Source organism: Capsicum annuum, chromosome 9, assembly GCF_002878395.1.
Source record: "Capsicum annuum cultivar UCD-10X-F1 chromosome 9, UCD10Xv1.1, whole genome shotgun sequence".
NCBI classification, from domain to species: Eukaryota; Viridiplantae; Streptophyta; class Magnoliopsida; order Solanales; family Solanaceae; genus Capsicum; species Capsicum annuum.
Window position 1 is genome coordinate 213435525 of NC_061119.1, and position 18615 is coordinate 213454139.

General features: G+C 34.9%; 1 long non-coding RNA gene across 1 annotated transcript; it reads right to left on the reverse strand.

Annotated features, from left to right (window-relative positions):
* Positions 1-14997: 14997 nt before the first annotated feature.
* Positions 14998-16901, reverse strand: LOC124887240. The gene is made up of 2 exons (XR_007044602.1): positions 16443-16901; positions 14998-15227 (listed from the first exon to the last, which is right to left on the reverse strand). It is a non-coding gene; the product is annotated as an uncharacterized LOC124887240 (long non-coding RNA).
* Between the last annotated feature and the right edge of the window lie 1714 nt (positions 16902-18615).

Below are 18615 nucleotides of genomic sequence, written 5' to 3' on the forward strand. Positions count from 1 at the left end.
CAAATTCTTCTATTTAAATATTACTTTTCTTTTCAATGCTTTTTCTTTCTTCAGTTAAGTTTTCTATTTTAATTTAGCTATTAATTTTTGGGTAGTAGTAGGCCTTCAATTTTAATTTCTTTTAAAATATTATCTGCATCACTAACTGTTACAACTCAACAGGACACGTCAACTGCTCCTAGGGATAGTACAAGGGATAGGGAGTTATCAAAACACCTCAGACAATAAGTGGTTCCCGCATCAAGTGGAATACTGTCTTATCCAAAGCAGTTACAGAATAGATAAGAATAAACTAGGATAGATATACACAGTAGAACACTAGCCTAAAATAAATTGTCGATGATCTTACTTTTATTTGTTTCTTGTCTTTATATCTGGAACCTCTCTTTTCTTGTTTTCTCTTTTGTTTATCAGTGTAATTTTTAAATAAAAACAGAGGAGCAAATCCCTCTTTGTGAATCTGCAAATCAGTTTATTTGAATATTAATTATCATCAGTACATTTGGTGCTTTCATTGACCCTCCTCCTCAAAATGGGTGATGGTACACACAATACTCATTTGAAGTCCTTGAATGAGACTGTTAAACAACTTCAAGAGCAATCTACCTCTCACACTAAATCTATGGAATTCATTAATAGTGTTCCTCAAGACATAATTTCCCAATTGAGTTCATTGCGTGCCGAATCTAAGACACCATCGGTGTCGGCCGAACGCAACCCTTCTTCTTCTATTTTGGGTCGTTCTTCAACACCACCACCACCACAAACGTTTTATCATCAACATACTTCTTCTTCATATTCTACCCCTACCCTTGTTCCACAACCGCACTAACAACTCCTTCTACCAACACAAAATCCTTGTAATCAATTTTATAGGGACAAACTGACCTCAATTGATTTACCCAAATGCGATGGTAGCAACGTCGAAAGTTGGATATTCAAGGATCAACAATATTTTGAGACCTATAATGTGCCCGGTTGAAACAATGCTAAGTGTGTATCAAGAGATTCTAACCAACACAAGAACAAGAAAATGAACAACAAAGTGCTAGTGAATCGAAAATGGCCACACACGGCTTCACTAGGCTTGCAACACTTGTTTGAACTAGAAAAGTGAGTTTAACAACAAGAACAGCAAAGACAATATTGCTAGTGAATCGAAAGAGACCCACACGGCTTCACTAGACTTTTATATTCAACAACGCAATGTTAACAAGATTTACAAAGAAAGAGATAGAAACTTGACACACAATATTCATTAATCGAAGAACCCTAACAAGAGAAAGAACCCCAAGACTAATAAATATCAATACCAAGTTCTTACTTGGACCAAGAGGAACTCAAAAAACCCTAAGAACCTAGTTTCTATCCAACATACAACACTAGTATCACTCTACTAGTGAGAATTTGGTTTTGGCCTCTCCAAATAAGAAAGAGAAGTCAAAAAAATTACAAGTCTTTTGTTTCTTGAATAATAGGAATCAACTAAAGCAAGACTAGCCCTATTACATGGCTTATAAAGTCACTTAGAAAAGGAGAGACAAAGAACAAAATACCCTTGGCATTTAAGTGGGTGGGTTTGGGGTGTCTTGGTGGGCCTCTTCAAATTTTATTAAATATAGGCCCTTAGATGGGCTCACAAGGGCCTCACACATGGGCAAGGATATGAACAAGGCTTGGAGTCGTTGCGACTCACGTGCTTGGCTTCGTGTGAAAGGTCTTGAGCTAGGAATTTCCATATCATCCTCTTCATCTTGAAGGGAATTTGTCCTCAAATTTGGATCATTGTCGTCCTCCACTATTTCAACCCGAGAGAGATCACACACGTTGAAAGTGTTGTGCAGTTGATATTCCGGGGGTAGATCAATCTTGTAGGCATTGTCGTTGATCCTTTCTAATACTTGGAACGGTCGATCACCCCGTGGCATCAACTTAGCATTCCTTTGAGACAGGAATCTATCCTTCCTTAGGTGCACCCACACCCAATCTCCCGGTTCAAGAATGAGCTTTCTTCTTCCTTTGTTAGCTCGCCTCGCAACTTCTTGGTTTTTCTTCTCCAACCGCAACCTCACTTTCTCATGTAGCTTCTTCATGGCTTCGGCTCATTTTCTTTCATCTAAGCTTATCACAAGATCACTTGGCAAATGGGTTAAATCCAAAGCGGTAAGGGGGTTGATGCCGTATACACACTCAATGGGTGTCATCCCTGTGCTCGAGTGTATAACCCGATTATAAGCAAACTCAATCAACGGTAAGTGCTCCTCCCAAGAAGTCATTTTTCCTGTAACCATGGACCATAGCATAGACCCTAAGGTCCTATTTACTAATTTCGTTTGGCCATCGATTTGTGGGTGACATGAAGTCGAAAAAAACAACTTAGTACCGAGTCTACCCCACATGGACTTCTAAAAGTGGCTTAAGAATTTAGAATCTCTATCACTCACTATGGTCCTTGGAACACCATGAAGTTTTATAACATTATTAACAAACAAAGAGGCTACACTAGGTGCATCATCACATTTAGAACAAGGAATAAAGTGAGCCATCTTAGAAAACTGATCCACCACGACAAAAATACTATCCCGCCCCCTTCTAGTCCTCGGCAATCCCAACACGAAGTCCATTAATATGTCAAGCCAAGGACACAAAGGGGTGGACAATGGGGTGTACAACCCGTGAGATTGGAGCTGTGACTTGGCTCCTTTGCATTCAACACATTGGCTGCAAATCCGGGCTACATCCTTATGCATTCTAGGCCAATAAAATTGTTCTTCCAAAATTCCGAGGGTCTTCTCAACCCTAAAATGGTCCATTAGACTGCCATTGTGTGCTTTCCTCACAAATAATTCTCTCCACAAACTTGAGGGAACACACAATTGTCTATCCTTAAATAAGTATCCATCAAATTTGGTATAGGGATGGGAACCCCTATCCATAACCCACTTATCCCTATCCAACTCTTCACTTTCCCTAGAGATAGGAGCGAAGTGAGGGTCCTCGGGATATAAAGACTTGAGGCTTTCAAACCCCATCAACTTAGACTACAAAATACACACAAGCACATGTTTTTGGGACAAAGCATCAGCAACCACATTGTCTTTACCTTTCTTGTATTGAATAACATAAGGAAAAGTTTCAAGAAATTCAATCCATTTGGCATGCCGCCGGTTAAGCTTGTCTTGTGCCCGTAGATGCTTCAAGGATTCATGATCCACTCGGATCACGAATTCTTTAGGCCACAAATAATGTTTCCAAGTGGCCAAGGCTCTAATCAAGGCATACAACTCTAAATCGTACGTAGAGTAGTTTAGAGTTGCTCCTTTGAGCTTTTCTCTAAAGTAGGCAATAGGCTTCAACTCTTGCATTAAAACCGCGCCTATGCCGACTTTGCTAGCATCACATTCGACCTCAAAAGTCTTGTCAAAATCCGACAATTGTAGCAAAAGGGCCGAGATGAGCATAGTTTTCAAGTCCTCGAAGGCCTTAGCTTGTTCATCTCCTCACTTGAAAGGCCGATCCTTTTTAATCACTTCGATCAAGGGAGCGGAAATGGTGCTAAATCCTTTGAATAAAACGTCTATAAAAACTAGCCAACCCGTGGAAGCTTCTCACTTCCCCTACAGTTTTGGGAGTTGGCTAATTTTTAATGGCGTCAATCTTAGATTTATCCACTTCGACCCCTCTCGAGCTCACCATAAACCCAAGAAATACAACCTCATGGACACCAAAAGAACACTTTTCTAGATTAGCATATAAATTCTCCTTTCGGAGAACATCAAACACACATTATAAATACTTTACATGCTCATTTAAGGATTTACTATACACCAACACATCATCAAAGTAAACAACAACAAACTTTCTGATAAATGGCTTCATCACATGATTCATTAGCCTTATGAAAGTACTTGGAGCATTTGTTAGGCCGAATGGCATAACCATCCATTCATAGAGACCGAATTTGGTCTTGAAGGCGGTTTTTCATTCATCACCCGGTTGCATACGAATTTGGTGATAGCCACTCCTCAAATCAATTTTAGAAAACAAACACAAACCACTTAATTCATCAAGCATATCATCTAACCTAGGAATAAGGTGAAGATATTTTACCGTTATCTTGTTAATGGCTCGACAATCAACGCACATATGCCAAGTCCCATCTTTCTTGGGAACTAGTAGCACCGGGACTGCATAAGGGCTCATACTCTCCTTGATATACCCCTTGTTGAGGAGTTCCTCAACTTGGCATTGCAATTCCTTGGTATCCGTCGGGTTGCTCCTATAAGTTAGTTTGTTGGGCAATTGTGAACCCGACACAAAATCTATTTGGTTCTCAATCCCCGAAGTGTGGGCAATTCTTGCGGTAATTCTTTTAGAAAGACATCCTCATAATCCTGCAAAACATGATAAATAAGAGGAGAAATAAAAATGTTAGTGGCGTTAGTATTAAAACAATGAGCCAAGAGGAGCATTGGAGCATCCTCGTCATGATCCACAAATAATTCTTTCCTCCTAGCTATCATCACTACACTTCCTTTCCCCTTAGAAATTAGAAACCCCTCGGTTTCCCCTACTCCCTCACACTCGGGTTCCCCTCTTTTCCCATCACTCTCAGCCTTTTTTCCCTTTTTCTTCAATTCTCATATTTTTGGTGTAATTCATTCACTTGGGAAGGCAATAATGGATGAAGAGCGACCTTACGGCCATCCTTCTCAAGTGTATACCGATTGGACCTTCCATCATGTTTGGTCGACCTATCATATTGCCAAGGCCTTCCTAACAACAAGTGATAAGCTTGCATTAGTATCATATCACAAAGCACCTCGTTATGGTAGTTGGCAACCTTAAAATATATCACACATTGCCTTATGACCTTTAACTCACCGCATTCTTTCAACCATTACAACTTATAAGGACTAGTGTGAGGTGTAGTCGACAATTTCAAGAAGATCACCATTGCAACACCAACCACATTCGCACAACTTCCACTATATATCACCATAGTGCACACACTTTCCTTCACAAGACATTTAGTATGGAATAAATTCTCCCGTTGGCTAGTATCATCTATCGCCTTACTAATCATAGAACGCCTCACTACAAAGTTTGGAACCACCTACTCTCCTTCTTGTGGATAAGCATCCTTACAATCATCGTCATTATCATCATGTGGCTCCCTCTCGGTCGTCTCTCCATCTTGAGGCTCGGCCTCACTTTCATCACCCTCAATACCCACTTCTTCTCTAAGGAAATACAATCTACCTTCTCTTAGGATTACATTGTGTCGGTTAGGGTATTCATTGGATTTATGCCCCCAACCTTGGCACTTGAAGCATTGGATCCCTTTAGGATTAGGATACTTGTGAATTTCTTACCTCAGAGAGATTTTGTGGGCTGTTTTGTGCTCGAGCAGCCTAGTAGTGACGGGTTGGTCCCTGTTTTTGGGCCAACCTGAAGAGGATTGAACCATATCCTTTCCCCTCGGCCAACCCAAGGTTGATTGTCCCTTTGCTTTGAACGACGACCTCTCTTTAAGTTTTCTTTTAATCTCAAGAGCCGCTTGGAAAATACCTTCGACGGTATCAAACTTATGAAGTGTCAAATGAGTGGAGGTATCCTTGTTCAACCCACACTTGAACCGAATGATGTCATGACTAATGTGTTCTCCACGATGATCAAGCTTCAACATAAGTTGTTGAAACTCATCATAATATACCATCAACTCTTCGATTCCCTTGCCGCAAGTTGTACAATCTAGCAAGCAACTCATGTTAATAACTCTCGGGAATGTATCATTGTCTCATTAGGTACCTTAACCGAAACCAAGGTGGTGGTTGCCCATCAATCAACTCATTGCCAAACCGTTTGACGTATTCCAACCATGTGTTAGCATAGCCTTCAAAGTGAGCTATGGCATAATAACTCTTCTTCTCCTTCGAGATATCATTCATTTGGAACACTTTATCGCACGCCGACTTCCAAGCAAGATAAACCTCGAGGTCACTTTCACCCTTAAATATAGGTAGACTCAATTTAATGGTACTGATGCCTACGTCTCTCTCTTGGTGTTGGTTTCCCCTTTATCCATACCCTCGGTATCTCCTTGGATCCACACATCTTCCTTTTATTTCCTCCTCTCTTACATAGGCATCATCAAAGGCTGCATACCCTTCATAATCCTCTCTACCATATTCCTCAAAGTGGATGGGACGGTTTTGGACATTTGGAACTTGATTTGGAGGAATTGGATTTTGTGGAGCTTGTGGTCTTCGGCTTAGTGGAGCTTGGAAGGGAAGGTTTGGATTTAGTAGAGGTATTGGGCGTCCAAGTCCCTCTTGCAGAACTTGAGGATTTTGGAAATGGGTTGGTCTATTCGAGTCTCGGGTTAAGGGGTTATGGGCGGTTGGCTTGCGGCATTTAGTGGAACTAGGGAAGGATTTGGTAATTGAGGCCATGTTTCGGGAGTAACGGTAGCGGAGGAATTTCTATCATTTCTATTTGAAAAAACATATCGAGGAGTAAAAGGGTGAGAGTTCCTTTGACTCTCCACTTGTTCTAATCTCCCACTAATAGTCGTCACTTCCCCCCTTATGGCTCCCACCTCCATACTCAACCTTTCAAGAGTTCAAGTCATACCCTCAAGAGTAACCCTCATATTCTCCATTTCATTAGAATCCACGGTTTGTGACGTGGTTCCCTCCATTGTCAAGGTATCACCTACACAAGCAATAAACAAGTTAGTTAAAATCCCTCTCCTCACTCACACGTTTTCGGTTCACTCACACTCGAGCTCCATAAGTATTGTAGATTGGCTAGTAACCCGTGAATCCTTAAGGTATGAGTATGCTCTTGTCCGGAGTGGATTCTTGTTTGAAACTCAAATAATTCTCGTCGGACTAGAGCCAAGAGTTACAACATATTCATACGACAAAAGCACACAAACAAACTTTGACACGAATACAAAGCTTCAAGGGACTAATTGACAAGCTAGTAGGAATGTACTAGTTTGTTAATTAGTTCTCAAGTCAATTAGAGGAAACTAGGAATCAATAATTAGAAACTAGAACATCCAAATTTGAGCTTAATTATCACGTGAATAGTAACTAGGATGATGTGGCATCTTGTCATTGACCGCGGGTCCACATAAGTAGTTCATCAACTTGAAGTCTTAGTCCTCCTTAGATCTTTTGTAATGGATGACTTGTTATTGGGAGGGAAAATATAAGGTCTTGTAACCTTTTTCAACTTTTTTTTTTTCAAATATAAGGTCTTGTAACCTTTTTCAACTTTTTTTTTTCAAACTCAAAAGGTGATGTTTGATCTCACTAGTCCCACAAGACAAGGTTCCTTGTTTGAAGGAAAAGTGGTTGTCAAGTCTTGAAAAGGTGATGTTGGCAAGTCTTCTCACAAACAATATTTTTTCAATTTTGTCTTACAATCCTTTTTTTGCATCTATTTCTCTTTATAGAAGTTAAGACATAAGATGAGGAGAAGTTTAGGATAACACAACATCAACACCTTCAAGAACATAATAACAATACACCACAATAGTCACTTCCAACTCCCCAACATAAGTCAAAACTCACGGCTATTACAAGTTTTCACAACTACAATTCTCTTCCAATTAAGCTCAACTTTAGATTTAGACATTTTTTATCTTGATGAGGAAGAAATCAACGCAAGAAACAAGATAAACAAGTAAAATCTTTTGTAGATCTACAACCAATTTTTCAACCAAAATGTTCAAGAACACACTTTTTGGTAAGAGCTTCCCAAGATTGGTTTTGGTAAGAACAAAACCTAGCCTTGAGATTTGATACCAAATGATACAATGCTAAGTATCTATCAAGAGATTTCAACCAACACAAGAACAACAATATGAACAACAAAGTGCTAATGAATCGAAAATAGCCACACACGGCTTCACTAGGCTTGCAACACTTGTTTGAACTAGAAAAGTGAGTTTAACAACAACAACAACAAAGACAATATTGCTAGTGAATCGAAAGAGCCCCACACGGCTTCACTAGACTTATATATTCAACAACACAATGTTAACAAGATTTACAAAGAAAGAGATAGAAACTTGACATACAATATTCATTAATCTAAGAACCCTAACAAGAGAAAGAACCCCAAGACTAATAAATATCAATACCAAGTTCTTACTTGGACCAAGAGGAACTCAAAGAACCCCAATAACCTAGTTTCTAGCCAGCATACAATACTAGTATCACTCTACTAGTGAGAATTTGGTTTTGGCCACACTAAATGAGAAAGAGAAGTCACAAAAATTACAAGTCTTTTGTTTCTTGAATAATAGGAATCAACTAAAGCAAGACTATCCCTATTACATGGCTTATAAAGTCACTTAGAAAAGGAGGGACAAAGACCAAAATACCCTTGGCATTTAAGTGGGTGGGTTTGGGGTGTCTTGGTGGGCCTCTTCAAATTTTATTAAATATAGGCCCTTAGATGGGCTCACAAGGGCCTCACACATGGCCAAGGATGTGAAAACGGCTTAGAGTCGTTGTAACTCACGAGCTTGGCTTCGTGTGAAAGGTCTCGAGCTAGGAATTCCTATATCACCGATGAGTATCGTATAAATCTTTTCTTCTTCTTTCTTGAAGGCGATGCCCGTGAATGGTATCAATGGATGTACCGAAATCGTCAATTGTGTGGTTGGGATCACTAACTGAATACCATGGTGACTCATTTTGGCTACAAGTCACTGGAATCCCCAAAGAGTTTGCTAGTAAAGTATACAAATGTCGTCATTTGTACAGTTTGAGAAATTAGCTAATCGGACAATAGAAGTCTCATCGCCGATGCTAAAACATTATTTCACATCTGAGCTTTATCCAAATAGTAAATCTAATGTGTTATCATTTAGGCCAACAACCCTTAATGAGGCCATGGGACTCCCTTTCTTGCAAGAACAAAAACACTTGGTGTAGTCCAAACCTTTAACCCGACCTTCATCCTTTGCAAAATCAGCCCCAACCACATACTCACCACATAATATACAAAAAATTCTAAATCATTTTTCCATGTTTCTCCTTTACCAAGTGCTCCGGCTACATCACTTCCAAGAGTTGGTCGAACGCCATTCAGGAAACTCACGCCGGCAGAAATTCAATGCAAACACGAACTGAACTTGTGTTTTAATTATGATGAGTAATATCACAAGGGTCACCATTTCTCAACTCATTCTCAGTTGTTTCTTCTTCTACCATATGCTGAACCGGGCTTAGAGCCATCTCTGGCACCTTTAGATTCACCTTCTCCAAATATTGATGTTGATAGTTACTCTTTTCTTACTCTCAGTCTTCATGTTTTTTCTGAGGGTCCACATGTGATGACTCTCCGTTTTACTAATTTAATCAAAGGCGTGTCAGTTTAGATTCTAATTAATCGGGGCAACACGCACAACTTCATTTATCCCAGGTTGCTCAAAAACAAAAATTACCAATAGAACCATCCTCGAGTTTTTATGTTATGTTCGGGAATAGACAATCTTATTACATTGTTTTACATGGGTCTGACTTGATTTTGAGAGTGACTTGGTTAGCTACTTTAGGGCCTAGTGTGACAGATTATGTCAAACGTGTGTTTGAGTTTACCGTTTCAGGGCAACATATTTGTTGGGTGGCTGATCTTGTTTCTTTCTCAGTTCAAATCAATCTTCCTATCCTTCGACGTTTTTCCCACATTGATTTCATTTATTACCTTCTACGTCTGGATTTTCACTTTGCTGAAAATTCCACCACCATCACAGATCATCCTCCTACATTAACTTCACTACTTGAGGATTATGCTAATATTTTTCAGTAACCTACATCTCTCCCATCTTATAGACTTCAAGACCATCGTATTCCACTTTTATCAGGATCAAATCCTGTTAATGTGTGTCAATATCGTTATCCCTATTTTTAAAAAAGCAAAAATTGAGCGTCAGATATCTAAAATGCTTAAAACAAGGGTGATTCGTCCTAGTTCAAGTCCATATTCATCCCCTATTCTTTTGGTGTGAAAGAAGGATGGGATTTGGCGTTTCTATGTAGACTATCAGGCATTGAATTCCATTACTGTAAAAGATCGTTTTTTGATTTCAAAAGTGGATGAATTATTCGATGAGCTACATAATGCCATATTTGTATCTAAATTGAATCTTCTTGCCGGATATGACCAGATTCGCCTTCATCTCCCTGATACTGGAAAAACTACTTTTCGCATACATGATGGTCATTTGAGTTTACAGTAGTGCCATTTGGGATTTCCAATGCTTCTTCCACTTTTCAATCCACAATGAATTCTATTTTTAAGCCTTTTCTTCGTCAATTCGTCCTCTTTTTTTTACGATATTTTTGTTTATAGGAAATCCTGGCCAGCTCATTTGGACTATCTAAAATTAGTGTTTAACACTCTTCGCTAGAACTCTTTGGTGGTTAAGCATTTAAAATGTCATTTTGGACAATCTTCAATTTCATATTTGGGACATGTTATTTCATCTGAAGGCCTCCGAGTAAATTCGGAGAAAATCTCTAATATACTTTCCTGGCCCTTACTATAATCAATCAAGGATGTAAGTGAATTTCTAGGTTTGACAGGCTATTATCGTCGTTTTGTCAAAGGATATGCTCAGCCTGTCTCTCCCCTTACTAATCTTTTGAAAAAGAATTTTTTTCACTGGTCAGAAGCTGCTTCAAATACTTTTGTTGAATTCAAAAAAGCTTTGAGTTCAGTTCCTATTCTTTGTTTGCCAAATTTTTCCAAAGTGTTTACAGTTGAAATTGATGGATCGGCTATTAGGATTGATGCAGTTCTAGCGCAAGAGGGACATCCTATTGCATTCTTCAGTCAAAAGTTATCTCTTAGAATGCAAGCATCTTCCACCTACAACAGGAAAATGTTTGCCATAACTGAAGCAATCCAAAAATGGCATCAATATTTGTTGGTTAATCGCTTTATTATTATCACTAATCAACAACCCTTAAAGTAACTCATGAACCAAGTTATCCAAACTCCGGAATAACAATGTTGGATAGGTAAACTTATTGGCTATGATTTTGACATTTATTATCGTCCAGGAAAACTTATCTTAACTGTTGATACTTTATCTCGGGTCTCCGCATTTCATGCTTTAGCAATGGCTATGACTGAATTAGCCTTGATTGATCAGTTATGTACTTTGAACAAATCAAATGATGGTTTATTGACATTACAACAGAAATTACAGGACGATTCAACTTTTTTGCCCCATTTTTTCTTCAAGAAGGACTGCTATTATTTCGCAATCATTTGGTTGTCCTGCAGTTCTAACACCGCGTTCTTTATTGCTTGCTTAATTTCATTCTTCAAAAATTGGTGGTCATGCTGAAGTATCGCGTACATTTAATTGCTTATCTTTCAATTTTTATTGGGTAGGGGTGCGAGCTGATGTTCAAAAGTTTTTCTTGGAATGTCAAGTTTGTCAATAAATGAAGGATTCCACTTTGAAACCAGCAAGTTTACTCTCTCCTTTATCAATCCCAGAGGTGATTTTTGAGGATATATCAATGGACTTCATAACAGGACTTCCTTTTTCAAATACTCACACGGTTATCTTGGTAATTGTGGATCATCTATCCAAGTATGATCATTTTATTATGTTGCCAACCAGTTTTACTAGTCAAAAAGTGGCAGAAGTATTTTTTTCAAGAATTTATTCGCCTTCATAGGTTCCCTACAACCATTGTTTCTGATCAAGATCCCTTATATCTCTCTGAATTTTGGCATGAACTACACAAGTTATAAGGAACTCAACTTGCCATGAGTTCGTCATACCATCCACAATCGGATGGCCAGACAGAAATTCTCAACAAGTGCCTCGAGATGTACCTCTGATGCTTTGCTGCAGATACACCCACGACTTGGTGTTCTCTTTTACATTGGGATGAGTTTTGGTATAACACTGCGTACCATCACAGTTCAAAATTAACTCCATTTGAAGTAGTTTATGGTCGCCCTTCTCCTACTATGTTGCGCTACATAAAGGATAGTTCCACTAATACTGCAGTAGCTGCTTCCCTGATCCAACGTGATGAGACTTTTGCTATCTTAAAGCTAATTTACTTCACGCCTAAGAGTGTATGAAAATGAATGCTAACAAAGGGCGTCATGAAGTCACTTGTGAGGTAGGTGAGTGAGTATTTGTTCGCCTTCGACCATATCATCAATTTTTTTTGCGCTTACAGAGACACACAAAAATGTGCAGACGTTTCTTTGGGCCCTTCCATATTGTTGAACGAATTGGCAATGTTGCTTATAAGTTAGATCTTCCAGCGTCTTCTAAAATCCACCCTCTGTTCCATGTTTCAGTCCTTCGCAAGTGTCTGGGAAATCCCTCTCAAAAGGTCACTTCGATTAATTTATTGGATCACTCATCTTCTTTGGTTCTTCAACCCGAAGATGTGTTGCAAACTCGAAGTGTCACTTATAGTGCCCGTCAGATTTCTCAGTGCCTCATCAAATGGTCAGGGCTTCCTACTTCTGATGCAACTTGGGAGGATACTCACATCATTCGACAGAAGTTTCCCAATTTGAACCTTGAGGACAATGTTGCTCTTCACGGGGGCGACATTGTAACAACTCAATAGGACACTTCAACTGCTCCTAGCCATAGTACAAGAGATAGGCAGTTACCGAAACACCTCAGACAATACGTGGTTCTCAAATCAAGTAGAATACTGTCTTATCCAAAGCAGTTAATGAATAGATAAAAATAAACTAGGATAGAGAAGCATATATATAGTAGAACACTAACCTAAAATAAACCATCGATGATCTTGCTTATATTTGTTTCTTGTGTTTATTTTTGGAACCTCTCTTTTCCTCTTTTCTCTTTTGTTTATCGGTGCAATTCTTAAATAAAAACATAGGAGCAGATCCCTCATTGTGAATCTGCAAATCAGTTTATTTGAATATTAATTATCATCATTACTCGGACACATTTTAATCATGGGTCAAAATTATTTTTCCTCCCCAAATTTATCTTAAAAATCAAACTCTCCCCTCTATTTTGAACAATAATCATACTCCCCTTTTATCCTAATTGACTTTTTAAAATTCTTGTTTTATCCTTTATCGTCAATTTTTTTATTCTTTTTTTTAACTTCTTTAAAATCATCATATTTTCATTTAAAAAAAAAATCACATAACAAAATTTTCATAAAAACATAAGCATTATCTTCTAAGAAAAAAAAGTAAAAAATACTAATTAAGTATATAAGCTAATGATGATCTCTATGAAGTAAATTATCATAATAAGAAAATTAGTTTTATTAATAATAATCAAAAATATAATATTTATTTTACAAGTGAAAATAATAAGTAATACTAATTTTATAAATATATTTCAATGCAGAAAATATAAACAATAAATGAAAAAGATAAGCTTTTAGTACCACCCCGAACTATGGTCAAAGTTGTTATGACACACTCTAACTTCACAGGGATCCTATTATCCCCTGAACTCAAATTTAGCTGATTTTTGTCATTTTTTTTGTGCTAATGTGGTACCTTTATTACATAAAATGGAGCCCACATCAAAGGTGTCACACCATCTAAAATGATTGACAAAAGGTATCGCGTTAGCTAAAAAGATTGACAAAAATACGCTAAAATTTAGTTTAAGGGGTAATAGGACCCCCCGTGAAGTTGACGTGTGTCGTAGCAAATTTGGTCATAATTTGGGGAACTAGATGTTTTTTATCGAATAAAAATAAGATCAAATTTTAAAGATTATATTTATTTATATAAATTATAAAATATGTAATACTCTATTAATGATAATCACAGCTTATTTACTGATATAGACAATAGATAATATCGTTTCTTATCACTTGATCCTCATACTAAAAATAGATGTTTTAATTTATCTGCTCAATTTGTAAAATCAAGAGAATTGTATTATATTTTTTTTTACCCTTAGTGTTAAATAACTATATAAAGTAACATTATAGACAAATATAAAATTTCAAATTATCGTTAATAAGGTTAATTTAGCAAAATATACCTCTAAGTAAAATTTTCTTAAGGATTGTGTTATATCAACAAAAATTTAAGTAATACGAAACGAATTTAGTAAGAGAGTAATAAAACACGAAAATATACGCGCATGCATGTACATATATATGTATATATACACACTTAGGGGTGAGTTATTTGGAAACAAGTTATTCTGGGATTAGTTATTACAAAATAAGTTGTACTAATATGTATGTGTGATAACTTATCTCATCACTGTGGTATAAATGGTGCAATAAATAATTGTGAGACTACCTAATACATTTAATTAAACGCAGGATAAATAATCATGAACTTTATCTCTGAATTATTATAATTATACATCACACCAAATGACTCTTTAATACATATAATACTAAAATAACGATCTTAAAAAATAATATCAAATTTTATGATAAATTTATAAAAAGTATTAATTTGCTTATAAAGTTAATAAACTTAAATAAAATGCTATAAATATCCATGTTAAAAAAAATATTCATTACATATAATATAAAAGGATATTGCATGAATATAGGATTGAAATTATAAGGACAAAATGGACATTGTATGAGATAAAGGGGGGAGTATGATTATTGTTCAATGTTGGGGGGTTTGATTTTTTAATCAAAGCTAGGGATGAAAATGATATGACTGTGTATTTATAAAATATCGTTGCAACTCATTTTATTTCATCAGATTTGAAATATGATATAAATTGAAGGATGATCTGGATATGAATAATGCATTAATTAAGATTTTGTTGTTTTGAACAAAAGAACATTATTTTTTTTATTTCATAAATGCAAATTCTATATTTATTCTGCTTAAATGCCTGAGGAAAAGAATCTTCTTTTTCTTTTTTTTTTTCTGGACTTTTTTGGTGGTTCAAAAGACGCAACAAATTCGATACAATAAATAATAATAATAACATAGAAAATATAAATTGTATAACAAATAATTAATATCCTTTTCTTATTTCATTTAATCACAAAATTTTGAAATTTCTCCATTCGGAATAATAGGAGAAAAATACATAAAGAATTTAAATTATAAATGCACAAATTAATTAGCTAAAACTAAAATATGCTCCATATAGTAAGTGTATTAATGGACCAAGTACGTAATTGCTAGGGCAACAAGTAGAAGAATATAAGCAATCCCTTGATCAATTGTTGTGCCTGCAACACAAATTTATTAAATCATATTAATTTCTTCATTAAAGTATATTTATGGAATATCGAATAATCCAAAATGATAAAGAAGAATAAGATTCTAACTCATAGATAGTGCAAAAGAATTTTACATTATCAATATAATTGAATTTATTATGTAACGTAAAATGTAAATATAGGGGGAATTTAATATTTTAGATATGAGTTCGGGCAGAATTCAATAGTTTTGATTCATCTAAAAAGTCCAGTTAATATGTGTACATAATAATGTCATAATTGTTGGGTTCGAAATCGAGAAGGCGTCATACAGAAGCTATTAGTTGCAAACCATTGTGGTGACAATTCAGAAGATACATGAAACAATACTAAAAAGCTTAATATTATTATATTATTTGGCCAATTGGCCTACATATAAAACCTAATATTAAAAACATAAAAACTAATGAGAGAGAAAATCTCCCCTAAACAAAGACTCTTTAAAAACTACATTATGGATATTATTGTATTATGGTATGAGAAGGGGTATTCTATTTATATTCTATTTATAGATGTCCAAAACCTTTTAGCCAAATATAGAAAAAAATTATATTTTTCTTTCAGAAAAAGTAAGAGTAATTATGGTAACTTTTATTTTCCTTCTACGAAAAAAAGTAAAATTTAAATATAATAAAAAAATCAAGGTAAAAACCCTAACAATAATCTATCTAAACCAAGTTGTCGTATCGTTCCTTTTAAAATCATATAACTTATCTTATTTTTAAGATTATAATTATTTTAGATATTATCAAAGAAGTTTAATTCATATATATATATATACATATACTCAAAATTATAACAAAATTCGTATATTATCATGCCACATTTATCTATTGTAATGCAACATACTAATAGGTAATCTAACTCAATTTCTAAATCTGAATATTGTTTAAGTTGTGTGTATATAAGTTAAACTCGAACAATAAATTTGTCTTCATAGTGAACTAACGTAAAATTCGTGTATAGTACCCGTCTATTTATGTTATTATGTTATGTGTGTAATATATATATATATATATATATATATATATATATATATATATATATATATATATATATGATACGATACGATGAAATATCAAATTAAAATCCTTTTAGGCAGTCATATATGAGTTATTTAGCGACAGATTAATGATAAAAAAATTTTATTAAATTAAAGAAAAAAATAAAAATAATTATACGTACCGTCGTTGGAAGGTGGAGGGGCAGAAGAAGGAGATATGCCTTGTCCAAAATTGAATTCAACAAGTGATAACAACATGAAACTAATAATCATAAATGAAATATTCATCAATCTCACTGAATTCATTTTCGACTTCTGTATTTTATTCTGAAATTAAAAAAAGTTAAAAGTATTTAATTTCAAGAAGAAATGAAGAAATATAGTTTTTTTTTTTTTTTTTGTAATTTGCAGAGGGAAAGAAAATGGATGGAGAAAAAGAGGTGTTTGTTGAGTTTATATAATGAATCTAACTATGTATTGGAAATTTCTAGGAAACTAAAAAACAAAAAAGTTACAGTTATGTGGAAGCTACGCGTAGGAATATTTTTTTTTAATTGAAGTAAATAAATAAATAAAACTCACAAAGTTGATTTCATTGACTTGGTAAGCAATTGGTTGACTCACCGAGACTATTAGGCTCGCTCAGCTCAAAGATACTCTTACATATTTAGTTATTGTTCGTTTTGGGTAAAGTATTTATGATTTTTTTAAAATATATCACACCATTAAGAGATCTCTATACTCTATATATAGCTTCTCACCATGGTGGAATCAGGTTTTAGGGATCGTGGGTGCACAGAAGATTCTAACACACATATTGACCTTCAAAGTTTAAAGGTTTCGTCTGAAAAGTAAAGCACAACTATCTTCTTGGCTTATTGGGTGCGTTTCTGAATCTTATATCAGATTTTATATATTTTTTGATAAATTTATACCTAATTTCGTCGAATTTAATAGGTGCCGGAACACTAAAAGTAATTGGCTATAGGTCTGCACCTGGCTTCTCACTCTTTTTAGCTATTAATGTAGGACTTTTGTTCGTACACCCAATAAAAACGTGCGTGGGACAGTGGATGAGGTTGCTCCTCTTTTAATAGAAATCTTTGTGTCGAGTTTTGGATGTGAAAATATCTTGATTGGATGGGTATCCGAACTAGCCGAGTTTCAATGCCAATAATAAATAACAAAAGAAAAAAAAATGTTTAACTCAAACATGAGATAAGAAATACTTCATACTTTACGGAGAGGGTTCTGAATTTGAAATTTATAAAATTGTATAACAATTTCAAATTAATATATTCAATGATAACTAGTTTCACGATCAAATATGCACAATCAATTCATTTATAACCATAACTTATGATAGAATTCTTAATATTCAAATTTTAAATACGATGTTACGTTAAGTTTTCAAAATGACATCTGTTTAATATCATTACTGAGCATTTTACCCCTTCCTTAAATTGAATATGAAATCGTTTTAATGGAAAATATTTTACGGTCCAAAGTAAAATAATTCAACGCAAATTTAAATTAATCAAATCTCAAAATAAATAACGTATATTTTTAGTGATGGCGTAGCAGCCTCGAATCGTCGTTGTGGAATGGACCATAAGACTTTGAATAAACAAATTCAACAATCATGTATAAAAACTTTATAATATATTGGTCAGCTTATTTGGTTGCCAAATTTGCATGGACTTTGAATACTTGATGAATCTTCTAAAATATTATTCTAATGATTGCATATTATTTAAATATTTTGTTAATATTATTAGGTCAGATAAAAATATTCATGAGTAAATTTGTTATATATAATTTGAATTTACATTGGTTTTTTTTTTTTTTTTGGTGTGAAGAACTTTCTTTTGCATCTACCAAATTTGACATGCTGAAAATGAAACATCACGTGATTTTCCTGGCCCCATATGGGTCATGTTGTTCATATTTTCTAGGCAATTATCTTTTTTCATTTTTATTTGATATTCGATATTTGTAACTAGGGTTGGATTAAATATGCATGAAAATTTTATATTAAATAGCACTAAAATGATTTTTATAAAAGATCTCATCTCCAAAATCTAATTTCAAATTTCTAATTAAGAATAAAAAGAAATACTTACATCTTCATCTCAATATTTATCGGCAGACAATCATCTCTTTACTTAATATATTCTCCTTTGTCTCTTTTTTTTTTTTTAATCGTTAAAGAAGTTACATTTTCAATACTCTCGAAGTAGATTAGACATTTCAAAAAAAAAAAAATTAGGTTAGACATGTGAATATATAATAATAAAGGAGGAGAAATTATTTATTCAGTGAAATAGGAAGAAGTTTATAATAAAGTTTGACTTT